The sequence below is a fragment of the Accipiter gentilis genome, chromosome Z (assembly GCF_929443795.1).
Source record: "Accipiter gentilis chromosome Z, bAccGen1.1, whole genome shotgun sequence".
NCBI lineage: Eukaryota > Metazoa > Chordata > Aves > Accipitriformes > Accipitridae > Astur > Astur gentilis.
In genome coordinates, this window is record NC_064919.1 from 51,235,273 (window position 1) to 51,257,651 (window position 22,379).

The following is a 22,379-nucleotide window of genomic DNA, read 5'->3' on the forward strand; positions in this document are numbered from 1 at the left end:
CTTTGAGTAATAGCAAATATTTATCTTAACATTGTTAGATCCACAACTCTTTTCCCATGACTACTCCATTCAGATTCATTAATGACATCATTTGCTTTACCACTGCACCAGTTGTTTGTAGTGAAAATAACATTTGCTTAGAATTCTCCACAATGTAAGTACGGTGAGCACTACATTTCTCAAGGGTGGAATTACAGGAAAGTGCTTGTCTGCTCATCTAACGTAAGGACACAGATGCAGCAAAAAGGAATAGCAGCACAATTAGTATGCTAAAACCTTAATATCCTAGAAATTTTCATTTATTTTCTAATACTACTAAATGTTAGAAAGTTGCTAGGAGAAAACATGCATGATGTGCAATTTTTTTTTGTTGTCTTTTTAGAAAGTCAGAGAGTATGATTCCAGCCTTTCATTTCAGTGTTTTAGTTGAAGACAGTATTCACTGAAAGAAAAATCTGTTCTGAAAATAGCATCTGAGATGCAAGATCCATTAACCTTGTAAAATGTTTAGGCCACCTCCTTCATTTCTGAAAAAGGCTCTTGGAAAGGACACTAGGAAGATGATCTGGCAGGCAGTGTGTATAGTCTTAAAAGTTTTCAAGTATTTCAGAAAGTTATTTTAAACACACTTTGGACATCAGCATAACTAATTTGCCAAATAATGTTGTGCAGAGCAGATACAGCACCAAGTCAGAAACCACAAGCAACATAGCCATTTAAGTCTAACACTCTATTCCAACTACAGTCCCCTTTCTGGCCTATCAACAGAACTTTTGCAGCCATCTTTTTTTCTGGACCAAACTGTCATCACTATACAACGCTGTCCCAATACCACATGGGCCTACCATGTTGAATCAACGAAACTGGGGCACTTCTGAACCAACCTCTAAGGCACAGTTTAGACCTCCTCAAAAAATAGTAGTGGAGAAAATAAAACATAGTCCTCCACTTTCCAGGAACTGTCATCCTAGTAGAGACAAAAGACCATTTTCACAGAAGAGCTTTTAATTAAAGTCTTTCATTCCTAAAAAGTCATGGCATAATTTATGCTATCTCACTTTGAACCTGTGATAAAATTATGCAAGTCTAGAATTCTAAGTACAGGTCTGTCCTAATCTTAAAAATATGTCAAGTGTTGAATTATCCTCTAAAATTAGATTGGAAAGCCAGCCTAAGTCTAGAAACAAATGGTACAGGTAAATGCAGTTTTTCGCAAGGGGACTTGAAGAAAACATAAAACCTGCATACAGCAGCAACCAAGGGAAAGGGTTTGTCACAAATGCCAATCTCATAATTTACATACAAATGCCATACTTACACCTGACACTACTAAGGAGAAGGTATTCTTGGAAACCTGTGTGTGCATGCTGACTCCAGAGGAAGAATAACCCCCCACAGAATGGGTTCAGAGGTAGTTGTTTTTCAGGCTTATGTGCAGGTAAATCCTTGAGTAATTGCTTGTTCCTTTCAACTTCTGGAAAGAAGTGGTACAAGTACTGGTATCTCAATGCACACAAAGAATAAAATAAATTTATGTCAAGAGTGTGTGTGGATATCAAAGGTTCTTTTGGTTCACTCCTAACTGGAGTGCTGATCTTACCTCTTCACAAGAAAAAGTCAGCATAAAGCTCAGGAGGCCAACTAGCATAACTTTACCTGGTAAAGTCTTAAAAGCATCTTCTTTCCTCATCACTGAGCACTCTACTACCCGCAAAGAAAACTCACTACATACTATACACAAATTGAATGTAAAAAGTTCTTCCCAAGTTTTTTTTTACATAGCAAAAGTCTATGAAATAGACTTGAACTTTGTTTACAAAAATCTCACTAGTTTCAAAATTCTGCTCTAAGCAAGTGTCCATTAGAAAGAAATGAAATCAGATCAGTAAAAGCCTAACATCAGAGAGATGGCAGTCAGTTTTATAGACAAAACACAATCTTTTCTGCAACTGAAGAAACGTACACACCAGTAAGTAGCAGTGAAGTAACTGTATTATCTTATACAGTGCTCACTTGAAAAAGCAGGTGGCTTTTTAACAAGACTTTATAAGAAAGACCAACTCTTTCTTACGATCAGTGACCTTTTCCTTCACTACCCACATGAAGATTCAGAACTGAGATATTCTTGACCCGGAATCACAAATAAAGCCATAAAAAGCTTTTTTAGCCTATTTTCAATATAATCATAGTCCAGAAATCTATTTAACTGAAAATACTGGTTAACTGATGGTCAAAGAACGGAAATTATAAAGGTATTTTTGCAAGTGGTTAATGGCTAACACAGAACTTTGCTATTTATTCAACTCGCTTGCATCTTCCTCCAGATACTGACAGTGCCCAAAAACTACATGTGGAAACTACTACTTACAAAGTGCTTGGTGTGTGACGCCTACAGCATGCATACACAGATGATTGAAGAACTTAGACAAGAGGGGATACTTTCTCATAACTGAAAATGTTTTTGTAACCAGACTGCATAGGAAATAAGTTTTATTCCAGACTGAAGAATAACTTCAGCAGTTCCTGTGCGCTGTGGCTGAAACATCTATTTTGTAAACAGCCTGCACAGTTAGGATTTTTAAGCAAGGTATATGTCAAATACAACTCAGGACTTGTACACAAATGCTTAGTTTTGCAAGTGAATTATACTTGGCTATTGGCAGTAAAGGAATTAAAAGAAAAATGTATATGAGTTATGCTCCGAAATTTACTCCTAAAATAAACTGGCCTAAAAGATAGGGGAAGACACTGGATTTGCTAAACTAATTTAAAAGACAAAGACTCTACTGGATGGATATGAGACAGCGTGTCAGGAGGTCATCTGCAACACTTGGAAAATTTACTGGCTACAATCTGAGTAAAAGAGAAGTATTACTATGTTTTTCAACCACTGCGCTAGGCAAAACTTCACAGACAACACAAGGACTACCACAGGCACCACAATCCCCAGTACTGAACTTATAAGCTATGTGACCAAGTCTTTATACATAGAACTTCTGTATTATTTCCAATGAACTAATGAGAAGAGAGAAAGGGTAGGCAAAGTTTGTCTACCTTTCTGAAAATCCAGAAAGAAACATTCCTTAAGGGTAGAGAAGGGAGAGATCTGATTCTTTATTCACACAGACCATTCTTTCATCGTCTGCTGAGATTAAATAACTATTGGTGAAAGGACAGGAAGAAAAATTTGTTTCCCCCTTGTATAAAAGAATCTTCACTGATGCTTGTCATATCTTAATTTTATACAACAGCAGCCAGTGCAGAACGTCTTTCAATGAGTGACTTTGGAAATGTCCCCAGTTCACATTAAAAGCATTACCTAACAAGCACACATGCTGGATAGTTAAAAGGTAACCAGCAAGACAGCATACTTCTTCAGGTAAAGCACTATCAGCTATTCCTTAAAACTGAAAATGGAAAGAAAATAAAACAAATTTGTAAATGCCTTTAAAGACATGTTTGAAGAAGCTAAATCACTGTGATACACAGCAAAGAGATACAGCTAGGATGCATTAAGCCTTCAGCTTGCCCCCCTTCTTTCTGCATACATTTCAAATACCAGAATCACAGAAGGGTTTGTGTTGGAAGAGACTTTTAAAGATCATCTAGTCCAACCCCCCTGCCATGGGTAGGGCCATCTTCCACTAAATTAGGTTGCTCAAAGCCCTGTCCCACCTGGCCTTGAACATTTTCAGGGATGGGACACCCACAACTTCCCTGGGCAACCTGTCCCAGTGCCCCACCACCTTCATCATAATGTCTTCCTTATTTATGTCCAATCAAACCTACCCTCTTTCAGTTTAAAACTGTTGCCCCTTATCCTGTCACTACAGGCCTTGGTAAAAAAATCTTTACACAGTATTGTGCAACAGCTGTGAAGATAACGGCATGGCAAAGTTGGTGTGAATAAACTGATGACACCAATTAAAAAAGACTTTTTTTTTTCAGAAACAGGTGATCTTAAATCAGAACAATAAAGTTTAGTCACTTGGGACAGGAGAAGGTAGAACCTGAAGGCCTCAACTTAGCAAGTTTGACCAGCAGTGAGGATCTGGACACTCAAGAGTTTGTCTCTAGTACTGTTTGTAAAAACAAAATCTAAATACAAATGCTAAATGATTGAAACTACTGTTGGATATAATGGTTAGTACTAATACTAAGAATACTGTTTTTTCAAACTTTACATTAGTGGAAATGCATCAACAACAATGCTTTCTTCGGCTTTTTTTTTTTTTTTTTTTTAACTATTTCATAGTTGTATTCCATACCAACAGAAAGAACACAGTGAAGGTGGTTCTCAATGTTCACTGTATTCAATACATCAGAATGATTGCTTTTGTTCTAATTGCCTCAAATTGTTCTAATTGTTTCAAATTTTGTCTTTGTTTAACTGGATTTCAAGACATGGAAGCTAACACTTTGAAAAGCAATGAGCAATGCAATCCATGCAATCATGGACTATACTTGGCAACTGAAACTTTAGACTGTTCTTTTTAAACACAAAATACAGATACGATTCTAGCACAGATACATACCCACAGAGGCTTAAATGTAAGCAGCATACACAGTCACCAATGTTACCATTTAATAACCAGAACATACTGGAGTACACACACAGGGTTCCCAAAGAGCTTGCACTCCACTTGCTTGTCCATTCTAGCATATCTTCACTATTAATTACTCACAGCAGTCTGCCTGTCTGTACCATAGTCACTTTTAAGCAAGCCCATTTCTACTCAGTTAAGTGTGCAACTCCAGTTTATGCATTTCAGTTCAGTGCATGCAGGACAACAGAAATCACACCTTGCATATGCATCACGGATGATTTAAAATTATTACAGAATGGAACATTATAAACTAGACTATTCAAGAATGTTAAACAAATTCAGATGAACCAAGGAGGTTGTCAAACACTTAAGATGTCATTAGCAACACATAGGGAAGTTACATGGATGTGTCTATATACGAGTTCCACAAAGCACATTTTACTATGTGTAAGAATGTACTATGAATGCATACATACACATATATATACACACACACCGCAACAAAAGACAAGGTAAGGCAATATTACTTCAAGCATACCATTAGCACTGAACAACATTAAAACAGAAAAAAAAAGTAGTCCACAGATTATTAGTCACAGTTGGTCAGTAATAAGAGGAAAAGAATCCCTAGACATGCGTTTAAAGGCTTTCTTTTTCAGAATGCATATAACGTTGTCATAAATTATGACATGAAATAACAGTTACAGTCACTTGACTAAATCACACAAGTATTAGAAAAACTAGAATTCCAAAAATAACTTTGCAGACATGCAATGCCCACCTTCTACCTGTCTTAACACAACCAGCTGTGGAACAAGAATGGTCAGATGTCACCCACGCCTGGGTCTGAACATGCACCTATGCAAATACAGGGCCATTCCTTCGTAGCAGTTTTCAAGCAAACATTTGAGAATGTAATGGTTGCACAACTGAAACAGGTTACAAGCTACAAGCCAATTATCATGTAGAGAGGTCTGTAACATTGTGAAAAATAAGGACGAGGTGAAAGATAAAAGGCTTGCCAATTACACTTAATGAAGTATTGCTATAGGATGGCTTTTATCAGTTAGTTGAACTTCATCCAGAAAACAAGTTGTATCAAGGTCCAGTACTGCAAATAATCTAAATTGGCTTTTTGTGTCATATAGCTAAATTGTTGCAAATTTGCACATACTCAAAGAAAAATACATTGACTCTGTATTAGCTGTTTGTGTACCAGATCATTTTCTGACAGCACCCGAACACAAAAATCACGCATAAAATGAATGTAATCAGCTTGGTGGGCAAGTTTCCTAAAGCTTTCCACACAGATCAGGGCACTACAGTAGGAAAGGGGAAGAAATATCTCATCAAATCACCTCAGGTAAGAAACTCCTACAGAAGCAAAGGCACCAAGCCTAGAAACAACTTGATGAAACAGTTGCTTCTTTTCCCCCACCTATACAAAAAACAGTTTTCAGAGCACCACAGTTCTGCAAACTATGAATGTTTTGAGAACAATATCCCTTCTGCTTTAAGCTCCTGAAATATCAAACACAGCTCTACAGTTAATGCTGAAAAACAAACTGTATTTTATAAATTGAGTAAATAAAAAAAAATCTCAACATCACATTAGCAGTCAAAAATCAAAGACCAAGGGCTAGAACACCACAGATGGGAAATGAAAAGATCTTTTTCACAATTTTAACTATAACTTCTATGATGGCCAAAGACATCCATAATTCTTTAAAACTTGACTAAGACAGATACTTGGTATCTCTCTTTGGGGATGTGTAACTGACATTTTCATGAGAGCCACTAACAAATACATCATTGATATAATGGGAAACAGGTGTCTGTATTCTTCCAACTTAGTTTTCCTTTTCAATGTCAAACTGTGGGCCTTCAAACAATGCAATAGCGTGCTTCATATGAAGAAGGGGTGGTGAGGAAATGAACTGACTTTTGCAAATCCAGTATCATAATTAAGCAATAATTACATAGCAATAATTCTCTGGTTTTGTAAGGCATATACAGTTTGCCACTTCAGCATCAATTTTGTTACTCACAAGTCTTACAGCTTTTCAGACCTGTTTTAGAAACAAATGGAGAACATTTTAAAATAATTTTTGCCTTTAAACAAAATATATTATTATTCTCCATTACCCTGAATTTTCCTTGCATTTTCTATGTTTTCCTGTCCTGCATGCAATGCCTTGGATTGCTGGAGCAAAAATTATCAAAGGAAGGGAGGGAACTAGTAACAAAGTTACAGCTTTATGTTTAATAAATTGCAATTATTCAGATAAGACACAAAAGCAAACTACTAACGATTTAAGATTTTGTCTTAGGAAGCAGAACTGTGCTTTTAGTCCGATTTTTTTGTGATTCTCAGCAAAACCAGTTACCATTGCTACAAAACAGTAGGGCAATGATGTTATGATATAAATGCTTGTATCAAACATAACAAAGCTTTCAGAAGCACAGTTTTGTGACAGCAATTTGAACAGCTACTTACAAATTCTAAATGACTGAAAATATCACTAGGTTAATGGGCCCTGTAATCCAGGATGCTCAGGAGTATGAAAATGCCCCTCAGAAAAATCCTAAGTGAAGAAAAAAAGAAAAAGAAAACAAAAAAGAGAGAAAAAACCCCAACTCTAGGCTATCCAGACTATCTCTGCCATGTTCACCAGTTCAAGTTTTCCTTTTGTACAGTAATTTCAAGTTGTTCAATGGTATAAAAATTGGAGTGGTTACAGACATCTGAGGCCAAAAACAAATTCTGAAGTGACCTCCAGAGTCTTGAGGAGAAGCAGCTGGAATCAATGAATGCAGGTTTGGTACCAGTAAATTAAGTTCTATTGCCAAGGACAGAAAACAGAAATGGAAAAGATGTGAGATGGGAAGAATGATAATCAGCAAGCAGTCCAGCTATACTCATTTATTAAGCCAGTTTAATCTTGTTTTATCAGTGTTGTACCCAGATTGTTTTTTCACATAACAGAAGATGGCAACTACTCCAGATGCTGTAAACAAAACAGTCCAAGAGAGAAAATTAAAATAATAATAATAATAATAATAACAGTTCTCAGAGCAAGGGAAGTACTTTATAAAATGCACTTACTGCCCCAGTTGCAAGCTTTAAAGGTTAGCCATGCTCAGTATTATGTAATGAGTGAAACATCTGCAGCCCTGGAAACATTCTTTGTTAGAGAACTCTTTCTGTAATTGGAAACTCTTTTGGAACAGAACCAAATATAGTAGCCTGAAACAAAAATAAAACAGTGAAGAAAGTCAGGAGACAATAGTCTAGTGGTTAAGTGCCTTCTGGGAGCCCAACTCTCCTAGATTGCTTTTTGTAGTTTTTTTGGTGCCCATTCTTCGTTGGGGTAAGGCCAGACTATGTTTTGGTTTTGAGAGGTCAAAGGAGAGAAGAAAAGATGTTCTGCTTCAAATCCACCTAAGAGGTTACTCAAAGTAAGCTGTAAGAGTTTAAGACATTCGCTTTCTTGTTGCTCTCTTTACAAAGCATTGAAATAGGTATTAGCTTTGAAATTATTTTGCCAGAATCCCCAGGGACAGAGATTTGCCAGATCACACAATCTTGCTTTGATTTCATTTTTCTTAGCTGCCTACAATACAATCAGCCATATGCCACTTGAAAACATCTCCTAAGGGCTCCACAAATCCCGAGTGGAAAACACATTCACTGGTTTTGAGGAACATGATTTTACTCATTTTTATCTTTCAGGAAAAAAACAACACTGCAGGACGACATCTTTCTTCTCTGTAGGTCTCTCCATTGACAGCTTTATCACACCAAACACAGGCCATTCTGTCGACGCTTTCAGAGCCTCACGGCCTATCCCTGCCCCACTGAACACCTTTCCTGGCTATCAAGAGGATGACTCCCATTTCTGGTTGGCCTACGACACCAGCCTCAAATCACTTGGTTTCATGTCAGCATTTTCATTCCTTCTCGGCTGTTTTTCAAGCTTGGCAGGAGCTTATTAACACTTCAGAAGTCTGCCTTTTAATCCTCTTGCCAACTCCTCATTAAGAAACTCTCTTTTGCCAAGATGGCTTAAAAAAAGTCCAAACCACACGCTTGACAGCGGTTAGAATATTCATGCTTTTGGTCTTATGCTGCGACAGTGAGAATCTTACAGGAAGAACTGTCTTTTTGGTCTTTATGCTGCACCAGGCATACCACGATCTTGATTTGCAGCACATTTTTGCAGTGAGGGTTTGTGTTAGCGCATCTGCAGCAAATGCAGAAAGAGTGTAGGCTAACCCATAGGGGCTCCAAGTAGCCCCTCTACACCACTCACTTTGCAGGTCACCCCGCAATGAAGTTACCACAAACGTAAATCACGTGTAATAAGCTTAAGCTTAAGCAGGAGTATGGTTCCTGAAAATTTATGCCCTCGACTTTCCTAAGGGTTTTCTGTATTGTCAAATGTTTTAGCAAAGCTTTCTAAAGACAAGCTCTTCGCTTAGGATCTAAATCCTAGATAAAGGCTAATAGAGAAAAGGATCATAGCAATCTAAGAAAGTGCAGTAACTATCAATGATTGCCTCCCATGTCTCTTCTAATTTATTTTAAGGAATATTCACAAGAGGACCCATGCAACCACACTCCAGTCCAGTCACAACTCCAAAAGCCAGGACAAAATGGACCAAAGCCACCTAAAGGATAGCAAAGCTATCTCAATATTTAAAGTACAGAAATCAAAAAGCATTCACAAATAAAAGTCATCAAGTGGACTGTGTATCTGCAAAAGCATACAGGTAAAGTGATTCAAACTCTTCATTATGACTACAACTCTTGCTCCAGAATAAACATTAAAATATTGCTTAAGTTAACTGACAAAGTTAATTTTTATTCACAGACAAGAAAATGTTGTCATTCTGTGGAAATCTAACTTGTATTTTCTTGTTTCTTTTCTGTTAAAATTTTCAATCATTTCTAAGACAACCAGAACATTGATTTTTACACAGAAACTCATCACAAAACCAAGAAATCTTTATTTCCTCTTGTGCTGGTTTTGGCTGCGATAGAGTTAATTTTCTTCACAGTAGCTGGTAGGAAGATATGTTTTGGATTTGTGCTGGCAACAGTGTTCATAATTCAGGGATGTTTTTGTTACTGCTGAGCAGTGCTTACACAGATTCAACCCTGTCTTGTATCTCAGCCCACCAGTTTTCTCATTTTTACTCCTCTGATTCTCTCCCCATCCCACTGGGGGGAAGGGAGCAAGCAGCTGCATGGGGCTCAGCTGCAGGCTTGGGTTAAGCCATGACACCTCTGAATTCTGCAGTAAGTGTAAAGAAACTTAGGTTTGCACCCCTTAAAAGCCCTTGGTTATCAACATTTGCTTCCTGCTGTGTTCACTTTTATTCCTGAATATGCATATTCAGGAGAACTGAATATCTGCATCCATCTAAGCCTGTATTTCAGTCTTCTGAATGTACGTCAAATATGAGATCATTACAATATTAAAATCATGTGTTATTATATGAACTTCTGAAGAAAATAATCACAAAAGTTAACATATTAGAAAGGTACTACTTACACAGACAAATGTATCAATAAATACTTTCCTCCAACACTATAAAAAGCTGTCAAAGGATAGCAAGCCTGAGATTCTCTGTCATGAAGCCTTATCACTCACCACATGGCAAGTAAATGTGAAGTCTGACATTACGCATACTTTGATCCTTCTCATAATATTATCATCTAACACTCAAAATATCTATACTGTATTACTCAACACACTGGTGGAGTTCTCAGACAAAACTCTTACGGGAAACTTGATTTTCTGGGATGAACTATACAGATTTTAAACAGTAAAAGAAGTGCTTAAGCCAGATCATTGCCAAGAGCATACCTGCTTACTTAAAATAAAAAAAAGAGAGAAGGGAAGAAAAGGTTATCTTTTGTAAAATTTCAGCCAATATTACTAGCAGCCTCCAACACACTTGCCTAAAAATCTGGAGAAATAACCCTTCAGAGAGCCTAAAACTTAGCTATGGTAGGATTCTGTCACGGTTTAACCCCAGCCAGCAGCTAAGCACCATGTAGCTGCTTGCTCCCCCCTCCCACCCCCCCACCCCAGTGGGATAGAGGAGGGAATTGGGGGGGGGGGGGGGGGGGGGGGAAGGTAAAATGCATGGGTTCAGTTAATAGGACAGAAAGGAAGAAAATAATAACAACGATAATAAAATGACAATAATAGTAATAAAAGAATTGGAATACAGAAAACAAATCATGCACAATGCAATTGCTCACCACTCGCCAAACGATGTCCAGTTAGCTCCCAAGCAGCAATCCGCCCCCCCAGGCCAACTCCCACGTTTCTATACTGGACATGACATCACATGGTATGGAATACACCGTTGGCCAGTTTGGGTCAGCTGCCCTGGCTGTGTCCCCTCCCAACTTCTTGTGCCCCTCCAGCCTTCTTGCCAGCTGGGCATGAGAAGCTGAAAAATCCTGGACTTAGTCTAAACACTACTTAGCAACAACTGAAAACATCAGTGTGTTATCAACATTTTTCTCATACTGAACCTAAAACATAACACTGTACCAGCAACTAGAAAGAAAATTAACTCTATCCCAGCTGAAACCAGGACAGATTCTGAAAGCAACTTTAAGTATTCAGTCATATTTTCTCTTGTGCAAAGAGAAAGCAATGCAAAAAGCAATGTTGATTTTCTGTTTCATATTGTTCTGCCCTTCATGTTATTGTTTTTACCCTTTATTATTTGCAACATCCGTTTCTGTCATAATTTAACACACACACTTGTCCTTCTATTTAAAATGCTCTTCATTCCTGTTTTTACGTAATTTTTGATACAAATATTTTGATACATAATGTTTTTATTAATTTAGTAATATCAGTAGAAATGAAAAATCTGGTTTCCTAAAGCAGGCTATGACTTTTGTGGATATAATTCACAACTGTTAGCATTTCTATTTCTAATTTAACTGTCTAGGAACAGATTAATTCAATTTTCCTTAGAGGGCTGATCTCAGCTTTTTCCAAACTGTTGGAAATTCAGACATCCTTTCCCAAGATCTGTTCTCATACGTCTTACACAACAGCACAGTCCCATCACTCTACCCAATGCTCAGTCTCTGTGGCAAGCACAAAACATTTGAGACCCCTACGTTAATTTCTCTGCAGAGGGTGGAGTGGAATTCACAATTTCTTCCTTTGCAAAAAAAAAAAAAAAAGTATGACAGCCCTCACAATCTGCTCCCAAGTATACAGTAGTGGCACATCCTCATTCTCCTCTACTGAAACTGCTCCACTGTGATCTTTTAACATATTACTGGCTCTGGGAAGAGGCAGGTGGGACCACAGTTACATAGTCAGAGGATTTATCTGAGAGGTGGGCTACCAGCATTTCAGCCCCTGGTCAAAAGAAAGGGCATTACACAGCCCTCTACCATACAGTTTTAAATCTTTACTTTTTTTTTTTTTCTTTATCCTCTGTCATTTTTAACAGGTCTAGGGCAGCATCAATACTCCATACAGACAAAAAGAGTAGGGATACAAACAGAGTGATATAAGACAGTTTTGCACTTTAGCAACCTGGGCAACTCAAATGCAAAGTATTTCAATGCAGATGTTCAATCCAGCAAGCATACCAGTTAAGGATAAGATTTTTTAAAAGGTGCAAGAGACAATTATGCACTTGAGGCTCAAAGCAGTTTCCCTTCTCAGATTTGTGCATCATCTGGCTATTAATACAGCTAGGAAAACAGTTTAAAATTAGAGGAGTGACTTATTTAATAGGATTTTTTTTTTCCCTAGCAGAATCAGTTAGATCAAAGAGACTAAGGAGAGGGTTTGAGATTAACAGTGCATACACTGTACATCTGAATCTCACAGAATGAGGATGAAAAAGCTGTAAATGTCTTTGTGCAAGATTTGTTCTGTTTTTTTTTAAATAAACTGAAATGTCACATTAGTCATTACATTCACGGTGAATGAGTCATCATAACCCAAAGGAACTTAAGGCTTTCACATGTAATTATCTTCCAAGAAGATGCCTACAAAACAAAAAGGTTCAAAGCAGAAATGCAACAAAGTATATACATCAGAGTTTGAAATGACACTGCCTTTTTAAGAAAGCACGGGTCACATACTGTGCCTTTTTTCAAAAGCAAACTTTCTACACGTTCTACCCAATCTTGAACAACATACTCCTCCTTTTATTATGCATAATGTAGGTTTGGTTTATTCCTAGAACTTTACCAGCACAGCCAGGAGTGCACAAAAGAATGCTGCTCTTCAGAGACATACAGGTATTCTGGCATACACCACTGTGTAAATACACGACCACCACCAGCAAAAGCAATTTTTCATTTGCAAAGTCTATTCTATTTATGACTCATGATTTTCTTATACCAGTACAACTGCAAGTTTTCCTGCATAGTTTATTAGTATTGGAAAACTTTAGTGATACACTTATACTTTATCCAGGTAACAAAACATAAACAGTCCTATACAGGGAGAACTACTACATAAACCTGAGGCATAACTAAAAAAAAAAAAAAAAAAAAAAAAGGCAGCTAAGTAAGTATGGATCCCCAAGGTTATGCAAGAATTTAAGGTCAGAAGAAACTCAAGTCTTTCACTGATGATTCTAACTGCAAGAATTCACTTTGAGTCAAGTAAACATTGTACAGAAGACATGTAGACGTGATTTTTTTCTAGTTTCATCACAGCTTTGAGAAAACAGGAACATGTTTATGCAGTTAGGAAGTTTTCTCTTTTATGTCCTGCTTACCCTTTAATAGTCAGAACTGAAAACAAACCTGGATATGACCAATAAGAGGCATACTGCTCCCATTCATTAACAAACCACATCCATACATCACAGTGGTTCATGACTTAGCCTATAAGAAAATGACTTGTACTCTTCCTCCTCCTGCCAAATCCAAATTTTACTCATAGATATTTGTGAGATCTATTCAGAAAACTAAACTTGACCTCACATGGTTAGCTTTCCCAGGTTCCTTCTATAGGAAGTGGAAGAGAAGCTTCAAGTGATAACTCAGAGCACGTAAAGTCAGGCTTTCATTGGGAATTCCCCCTAAAAAGTAAGTGGTGGATAACAGGGGAAGAAGGGAGCTGAGAAAGATGGGTCTCCCCAGGCTAAACTTAGTTTCTGTCAATATCCCTCTTCAGTCACATCTTTGGTGGTTTCAGAAACTTAACAGGTACAAGACACACATTTTACATACAACAAACATTTCTCAGGCTATCCACCTCCTTGAAAGTATTTCCTCTGGCAAACACACAGCTTATTTTTTATGATTTGTTTTAAGGCAACCTGCAAAAAATATTGCCTATGCCTTCAACAAAAAACAAACCTCAGTGTACTTAAGTTCATATTACCTTCAAACACAACAACTTTCTGCCACTTACATCTAGATACCCAGCAGTTTACATTCTCATTAGGGTCGGCTCATCATTACTTAAAATGTTACTGGGAAAACTCAAGTGTCAAGAAAATAATGAAAGCATAGGTACAAACGACTCCCTCGTCTAGGCCAGCCGCTTCTGTTACTTCCAAGGGTGGCTGGCTGATTAACTGTTGAGAACTGGCCACACTGGTTTTCATATTTTGCAATAGACCTATTCAATGGTTACAGTAACCAACTGAATAACCTGTTGCTGTGACACAGCAGTTTATTTTTCCTTTCTACAACTTTCTCTTAGACCAAGATGGATATCCTGTAGAAGCTTCAGGGCTTAACTATATAGCTATAGCTGCCTTGATTTCTTGCTTTTCCTGAAATATTAATTAAGTGCTTGAACTTCTTTTTCTTCATGTGCTGCTCCTAGGTAGCTGCTCTCTAGTTGTGGTTCTCTTTCTTGCAACTTCGGCCCCACTGTTATCTCTTCTTAAAGCAGAAAGATATAGTTTACACATTATATAGACATGGCTGCAGGATATCTTACTCACAAGACATCTACCCACGTCAGGTTTCTTATCTGGGTGAGAGTACAGTTTCTTCCCCAGAGAATAACAAAGAAGGCTGGAGCCCTGTTATGTGACACCAGGAATAGCAACACTGGGTTGCCCAATGGGGCTAAGGAAAAAAAAAGAAGAAAAAAAAAAAAAAAAAAAGTCTTGCTTTCACTAGTCACACAATGCCTCAACATGAAAGACTTGCAAAGGGGAAGAGGAGCACTGAAGAATGCATCAGTGGTTAGACTTCACTTTAAGCATTACTGATCAAAGGCTGTAATTAATTAATTATAAAGGCAAAATCTATCACTGAAATGTGTAGGTTCAGAGAGAAAGCAAAAACATGGGGCTCTTTGCCAGTCTGGTGAAAAATGGCTAAGTTTTGTAGTAGAGCTGCAACCCATTCACCACTGGAAAACACTTTAATTTCAACAGGAAGAAAGCTTCTACTACTTTGGAGACTTGTAATTGTAAACTTAGCTTTTGCTGCCAGAACTGAACAACTTAATTTGCAAGTCAATCCCTGATTTACACTATTTTTAACATCTTTTAGACAGAAAAACACAGGCTCTTGGTTGATGCTTGAAAAGCATCAAGTCTCTTTAGAGAGGTTTTTGAGAGTAAAGGAAAGGAACTGAAGTGTCACAAAATGTGAAGATGAAAGCAGAATAAGACAAAACTGGCTCACTGCACTTAACTGAAACAAAGCAAATGGGATGTTTAATGACAGGCAAGCCAATCTTTTAGGCAAGAAGTCATGGGTACATTTTTACTGTTCCCTGCATCAACAGTCTTGAGTTTGCTGCTCTTCAAAAAAAAAAAAAAAGTTAGAACAAAGAGTCACATGCATAAACAGAGAATATCATTATAATCTTTGCTATTCTGAAAACTGTTTTCAAGTTTCCTGTCTGCCAAAGCAAACAGTAAGCATCAGGACCACATTTATAGCCTTGGAGAGCCTGTAAGCAGAAAGAAAGGACTAGAGTGAGGTATAAACCAAGATAAAACTTTCTGCTCTATTCCAGCTAGGAATGCATAGCACAATGTAACTGTATTCCTGAAACGTTAGCATAAATAAGTCTGTATGGGTACATTTTGTGACAGATGCTGTCACAAGAATAACTGAACACAAAACTGCCACACTCTACCAGAACCTATGTTGTAGTCCAGAAACAGCCTTGAACTAACTCACTTAGCTTCTAACGATGATTTGCAGAGTTGTGAGCCTTTGTCTCCACAAATCTGCAAAAAGAAAGCACTCTCATTATCATCATGGGGGTGGAGTATTTCCAATAACACTACTTTTTCATCCAGTGGGAAAGCAGCGGCAGAATTTCTGCATAACTGAGGGCAACAATTTTGGCAGAGGGATGATTTTTGTAGCAAGACTGAAGCTCAAAAGTAGATAAAAAAATCCAAAGACTTCAGTTTATAGTCTGAAGCCCTACAGGAGGACAGCAGGTCTCATGCTGCAAAGTACAGCAAACTGATTCTCATTTTACAGATTTGAATAAGCAGTAATGGACAACTATCTGGCAAGTCACATGGGAAGCCATTTAATAACTATGACTATGATTGCCACGAACTATTTTAGAGGTCACCTACACCAAGATCTTCAGTATCTTGAATATTATCAAGAAAGCAGCATGCTGAAGGTGGGTAATCCATACCTTGGCACGACTAGCAAGCACAGGAAAAAAAAAGGTTCTACCACATTGATTTCTACAGTGCAAGCTACCTTTAAACAAAAAGATGCCAGATTTAGAGGCTACAGGTGCTTTTTGTTGTTATTTCAGTCAGAAAGCAAAGTCAGTCTGAAAATGAGACACTGCTACATGAAAGTAGTAAGAAGACCACCGAACATGCTAGTCTTTACACATACTGCTCTATGCCTATGGCTGCCATTAAAATTTATCTGAAAGCTTAACAAATAAGACATCTGAACTTACATAACAGTTGAAAGACTATCTTATCTTCCTCTTACAGCTTCAGCAATACACCTTACCTACCTCATTCTGCTGAAACTTTTTTTCTACTGTATTTTTAAACAAACCCAGACACATGCATCAAGGCTAACACTGGAACTTATTTGTCCTTAAAGCATATCGAGGATGAATTCCAAATTAAATTCTCTGCTGGTCAAAGGCAGACTTAAGAAAGAACGAAGCTTAAAAAGATACCATTTCAAGCACTACATTTCAACAATATGTAGCCCTTCTACTCCAAATGAGAATTCATACATGTTGAATAAGAGGGATGTTATCCATACCACCATTTGGATACGCCAAATTTGCTTAAGTTAGATGGTTTTCATTCAAAACACTACAAAAGTTGATCGGAAAGAAATCCCCCCCCCAATCTTCAAATAAGAAAACAAACATGTAAGACATGGTCCAAGAAGTTCTCATTACGTTTACTTTGAGCTATAATAGAGAGCTCAACCTTAACCTAAGAAGGAACAGCCAAATGTAACATTATACTTTGTCGTGGTTTAACCCCAGCCAGCAACTAAACACCACACAGCCAATCGCTCTCTCCTCCCCCCCCAAGTGGGATGGGGGAAAGAATTGGGGAAAAAAAAGTAAAACTCATGGGTTGAGATAAGAATAGTTTAATAGGACAGAAACAAAGAACATAATGATAATAATAATAATGATAATAACAACAATAATAAAATGACAACAACAATAATAATAATAGAAATGGAATATACAAACCAAGTGATGCACAATGCAATTGCTCGCCACTCACCGACCAATGCCTAGTCAGTTCCTGAGCAGCGATCCGCCCCCGAGGCCAGGTCCCTCCAGTTTATATACTGGACATGACATCACATCATACAGAAAATCCCTGTTGGCCAGTTTGGGTCAGCTGCCCTGGCTGTGTCCCCTCCCAATTTCTTGTGCCCCTCCAGCCTTCTTGCCGGCTGGGCATGAGAAGCTGAAAAATCCTTGACTTAGTATAAACACTACTGAGCAACAACTGAAAACATCAGTGTGCTACCAACATTCTTCTCATCCTAAATCCAAAACATGACTACACCAGCTACTAGAAAGAAAATTAACAATATCCCAGAGAGAATCAGGACATAGTTATCCATAAGTATTTAAGAAAATGCCCACCTTAATTTATAAGAATTCTTTTTTAATCCAGTTTTTGAGAATTTAGCAATAATAAGTTTCTATGTGTGCCAGTACTCGTTTTAACACAGAAGTCTGAAGTCATGTAGGCAAGCCAATACTTATATTTCTGGTTTCTACTGAACTCTTTAATTGCACCACTCAAGACAGAATGCATTATTAGCATTTCATATCCACTGAAATTGTAAAAAGCAGCCTTTCAGCCAATTATTTTAAAAAATTCTCAAAAAAGACTTAAGAGTCACATTTATAATAAAGGCATTCTCAAGCTATCTAACAGGTTTGATTTTTTTTAGCTTGTGTCCTTTGCGCCAAGCATTTGAAATATATGCGCTAGTCTGGTTAGTCACTTAAGTTTGGTTATAACTGCTTTTCACAAAAAAAATACAAATAAAAATCCTTTCATTTTCCAAACAGGTACGAAGTAATTTGCAGTCTATCATTATTTTTCCCCCAAGAACACAGAGAATGTTTACTGCCTTAACTTCTAACGTGTTACCTTAAAAAGAGTGATGCAAAAACTTTTACTAACTTTGTCTTTAGTCTACACAAAAAAAATAGCCAACAAAAGCAACTAAAAGCAAATAATTTTCTTTTTACTAACATGTCCACGTGCAGGCTAAGATTTAGCTTTGTTAAATACATCACAATAAGCCAAGAAAATACTACAGAAGAAGTCACCAGAATTCACACTAACACAGCCTACAGAAAAAAAGAAAGAAGATCAAACGTCCTGTTTGTTTACAAGCTAAGCCCTCATGCAGGTCTAAAAGTTTAGCCACAGGCATGAAGTTTGAAATCAGCACAAGTCTGTGTCTGCAACATGCTGGATCTTAACAGCAAAAGAGAAAACTGCATTAAAAAGACTGGTATAGAACAGGCATTTAATTTAGATGTAAAGAATTCTGGTCAGTTTTTGCATCCTTTCTGAGACTGTGGCGCAAACAGTACCTTAAGTTGTGCTTGGACACTTCAGAAGATCAATCGTGTTTGGCATTAACAGCACAGTTAATCAGCTTACATCACATTTAAAGCTTGTGACAGCTTCTGTAAATATTTTTTCCCTATTTGACATATGAAGGCCCCAGCATATCACCAGATCCTGCTGCTACACAGATTATCCGGTCATGCCGCAAAGACACATCAGATATCCCTGGATGATAGTGCAAAACGTTATGGCCCTAGGTTTTTTTCCTCTTTTTTTTTTTTTTTTTTAAAATGTGCCGTACTAAACTTCAAGTTTTATAACACCCTACTGACCCAATCAGTTTCCGAAACGTAGCGTGACTATTGCTAACGGTGCCTTTTCATCACTGGGTTGCGGGGCAGGGAGGGGAGGGACGACCCCTGCTATTCAAACAGCCGTCTAACAGCCACGACGCCCTCGTCCACCGTCTCCGTTGCGACACAGAGTCAGCCCCGACAGCCCAGAAGGGCTAGAGCTTCACGGCAGGCACAGCGCACTAAGCGCCGCCGCCCGAGCACTGCCCAGGAGCTCGCCTCGCCTCGCCTCCGTCCCCCGCAAGGGTTAAATCCGCTGACGCCGCAGCCGAGGGGAGGAGCCGGGGCACAGAAAGGGAGAGAAAAATGGAGAAATCAAGGAGGGAGCTGCCCGGGGACTCACCTGCAGCGCCTGCCACCTGCGCCGCCCCTCTCCGCCCGCGGCCGCGGCAGGCCGAGCGCCGCCCGGAGAGCCCAGCGCTCCCCGAGGAACGGCCGCGGCGGACAGGAGCAGGGAATTTAACAACAATCACGATAATAACTAAAATTAAAAAAGCCCAGAAACCGCCTCCGCCCTGCCGGCCCCGCGCGGTGCCGGGTAAGGGCTAGCCCCAGCGCGGAAGCTCTGCCAGGGCAGGGCAGGATAGGAAGGAGCCCTTCCCAGGGACCGACTCGGCTGGCGCCAGGGGAACGCGCCGAGCGTCCTTCCCTCTCCGGCGAGGAGGGAAGTTTCCTCCAGAGGTGGGAGAGGGAAGGGGCCGGGGCGAGGAGAGGGGTCCCCCCCCGCCGGAGTGCCGGCTTCCTGCCGCGCCCCGAGGAGGGGGCGGTGGAAGGCGGACGAGGCGCCAGGTCCAGCGCCCGCTCCCCGCCTGTCAGGCGCCCTCCCTGCCTCCCTTCCTTCCCGCGGCCGCTCACCTGCCGCCGGCTCGCCCCGCCGCCAGCCGCCACCGGGCTCTCCTCGTCCGCCCCAAGGGTGGCGGCGCTCCCGGCCTGGAGCTTTTCTCCGCGCCCGCCGCCTCCTCAGGAGCCACCGGACCCGCCGCCGCTCCTGTCTGGGGACGACGCGGCCACCATGTTACTTTCTCCCCCGCAAACGCCTACAGGCGGGTCCAGGGCCCGCCCCGAAAGGAGGCGGTGGCCGGGCAGGCGAGCGGGCGCGCAGCGCGCCCGGAGTCGCTGCTGCGGCCTGGGGGCGCCCGCGGGCGGCGGGAGCCGGCGTGCTGCGACAGGGAGAGCCCGGCGCCCGGCCGCCTCCGCCGCCTCGGCCCGGGCACCTGCGTGCGTGCGTGCGTGCCTGCCTGCCTGCCTGCCTGGGCCCCGCGGCGGGGAGGCAGGGGGTGTGCGTGAGGGAGAGGGGGCCAGCCCGGGGGACCCCGCTAGGCAGGCAGCGGGGTGAGGGTTAAGGATCTGTGGGGCTGCGCCCCGGCTGGGGCTTCTCTCAGGTGTTGGTTTGTACCAGGAAAGAAAATGTCAGAAAGGGGCTTCGGCGGGTCGTGTCAGCCGTCAGCGCGGACAAGGCTGCTCGCTTTGTAGGTGGTTCTCATTACCCGATCAGTGCTCGGTGCATTTTCTGTTAAGGTGGCAAGCCGTGGCAGTAGAGACAAGTTCAGAGGGGGACGCCTGGGCCCTGGGGAGGCCAGGGGTGCATTTCATTGAAGTTTTAAGGGAGCAGTTGTGTCAGCTGGATGTCTTTAACTCCACGGGGCCTGAGGGGATTCATCCCAGAGTACTGGAGGAGGGAGCAGATGTTGCAGCAGGACACCTCTCAGTCATGTACCAGAGGTCTTGGGAGTCTGGGGAGGTCCCTGCTAACGGGAAGCTTGCCAACGTTATTCCAGTTTACCAGAAGGGCATGAGGGAAGACCCCTTGCTCTGTGTGCCTGGAGACATCTGCCACAGGCAGAGCAACCTGACGGGCGCCCTGGGAAGACATGGCCGAAGCCTCGGTGGCTGGCGTGAAACACCAACGTCAAGCACAAGACAAGAGATGGGAGGGCGGAGCGGGCAGTGGCGTTGCTGTAACCCCAGATGCGTGTCACTACATTGCTCATGCCATCATTAATTTCCATCTACCCAAAGGAGAGAATGAGGCTAAGAGAAAGGCAGCTAATCTATGTCTATATGTACCTCTCTGGCCCAGAGAGGTTAGCTGTGATCCTTTCACCTAAAATAATAGTTTTTTCTGGAATATCGTGAGTTTTGTGATCCATCCTGCCCTTATTATCTTTTAAGAGGAGCAGATAATTCAAAAATAATTTTTTTGTTGTTAAAAAACAATACTCAGTAGCATGCATGTGCCAGGCAGCTTGTGGCTGATGCTGAAAACCTGTAATTTAAGAATTTTACGTTATAGCAAATCATTCCATTTAATTTCCATCTGAGTAGCACAAAAAATCCTTTTCAAGGTAGGTTCGGAGAGTTTTCAAGAATTGTCTTGACTTTGATTTGTCACCAGTTGTCAGATCTACAGCTCAGGGAGGGCCTGATCCTTTAGCCTTGTTGGAGCAAATAATTTGTTTACTCTGGGTGCCTCTGACACACATAGGTAAGGATTTATGCAGATTGAGTCTGTGGTAAGCTTACTTTGAGTCCTTGGGAATAAAAAGACCTTCCCTTTACAGATTCCTGACTGAGCACTTGATAATTTCTTCACAACTGCTGGAAGATTTCATTCCTTAATCCTGTAGTTGCCTCCAGAGTCATATGAATTAGGGACATGACATCAAAGACCACTTCATCTCCTCTGGCTTTTGGAATTGACATTCGGAGTAGGAGTTTTGTCCAGAAAGGGGATAATGAAAATGAACAAAGGGGTGGTTGCCCTCTGTTCCAAGAAGTTCTGCTAATCGCAGTCTGTTAAAAACTGCTTGAAGTAATGCTGTCAGTGTAGTATGTGGAAGATCCTGATCATTGTTTACTTTTGAATAGCTGTATAAGATAGAAAGCTCTGAGTCCAAGTGTTTCATCTTACTGTACAGCTGGTTATGATTTCAGAATTTATTCACTCAGACTGTATGATATGGGCTGGAAGTTGAAGACTCACAAGCTCTTTCTGGCTTTAATAATTTAATCAGGGACATACAGAGATGGGGTAAACACACACAGTCATTTTCATACATAGCTTCAGGTTAAAACATGTATCTGATTAATTAAAAATGTAATTGTAATTGACAATGCTATTTCAGCAGACCCATTTATCTGAAAAACACCATTTTGTCTGAAAGTGTTAGAATTTCAGTCCGTTGGAAATTTTCTCTAGTTGTCACTGTGTTATGAGATCAAAACCCAAGTTAGACAGGCCCTTCTTGCTGGAAAGGTCTTTGTAATTACCAGCAGGTGAGCAGAGGGATCCCTTTCTTTATACAGTCGTCTTTGACAAATTAACACATGCTGCTTAAAATACTGGCCTGAATTCAGGAATACTTTGAAGTTATTAATTTAAAAAATCAAGTTATCTCAATCTTCTCTGCATAAAACATGGCAGGATTTTTTGAAATAT

General features: G+C 40.2%; 1 protein-coding gene across 4 annotated transcripts in view; it reads right to left on the minus strand.

Moving 5' to 3' along the window:
* DENND4C (DENN domain containing 4C) overlaps window positions 1–19,963 on the minus strand; it is a 79,083-nt gene extending 59,120 nt beyond the window's left edge. For all 4 annotated transcript variants that reach the window (XR_007505185.1, XM_049796532.1, XM_049796531.1 and 1 more), the window contains exon 1: window positions 19,796–19,963. The gene's annotated coding sequence lies outside the window, so the exon portion shown is untranslated. The remainder of the gene's footprint in view (window positions 1–19,795) is intronic.
* Window positions 19,964–22,379: the final 2,416 nt, after the last annotated feature.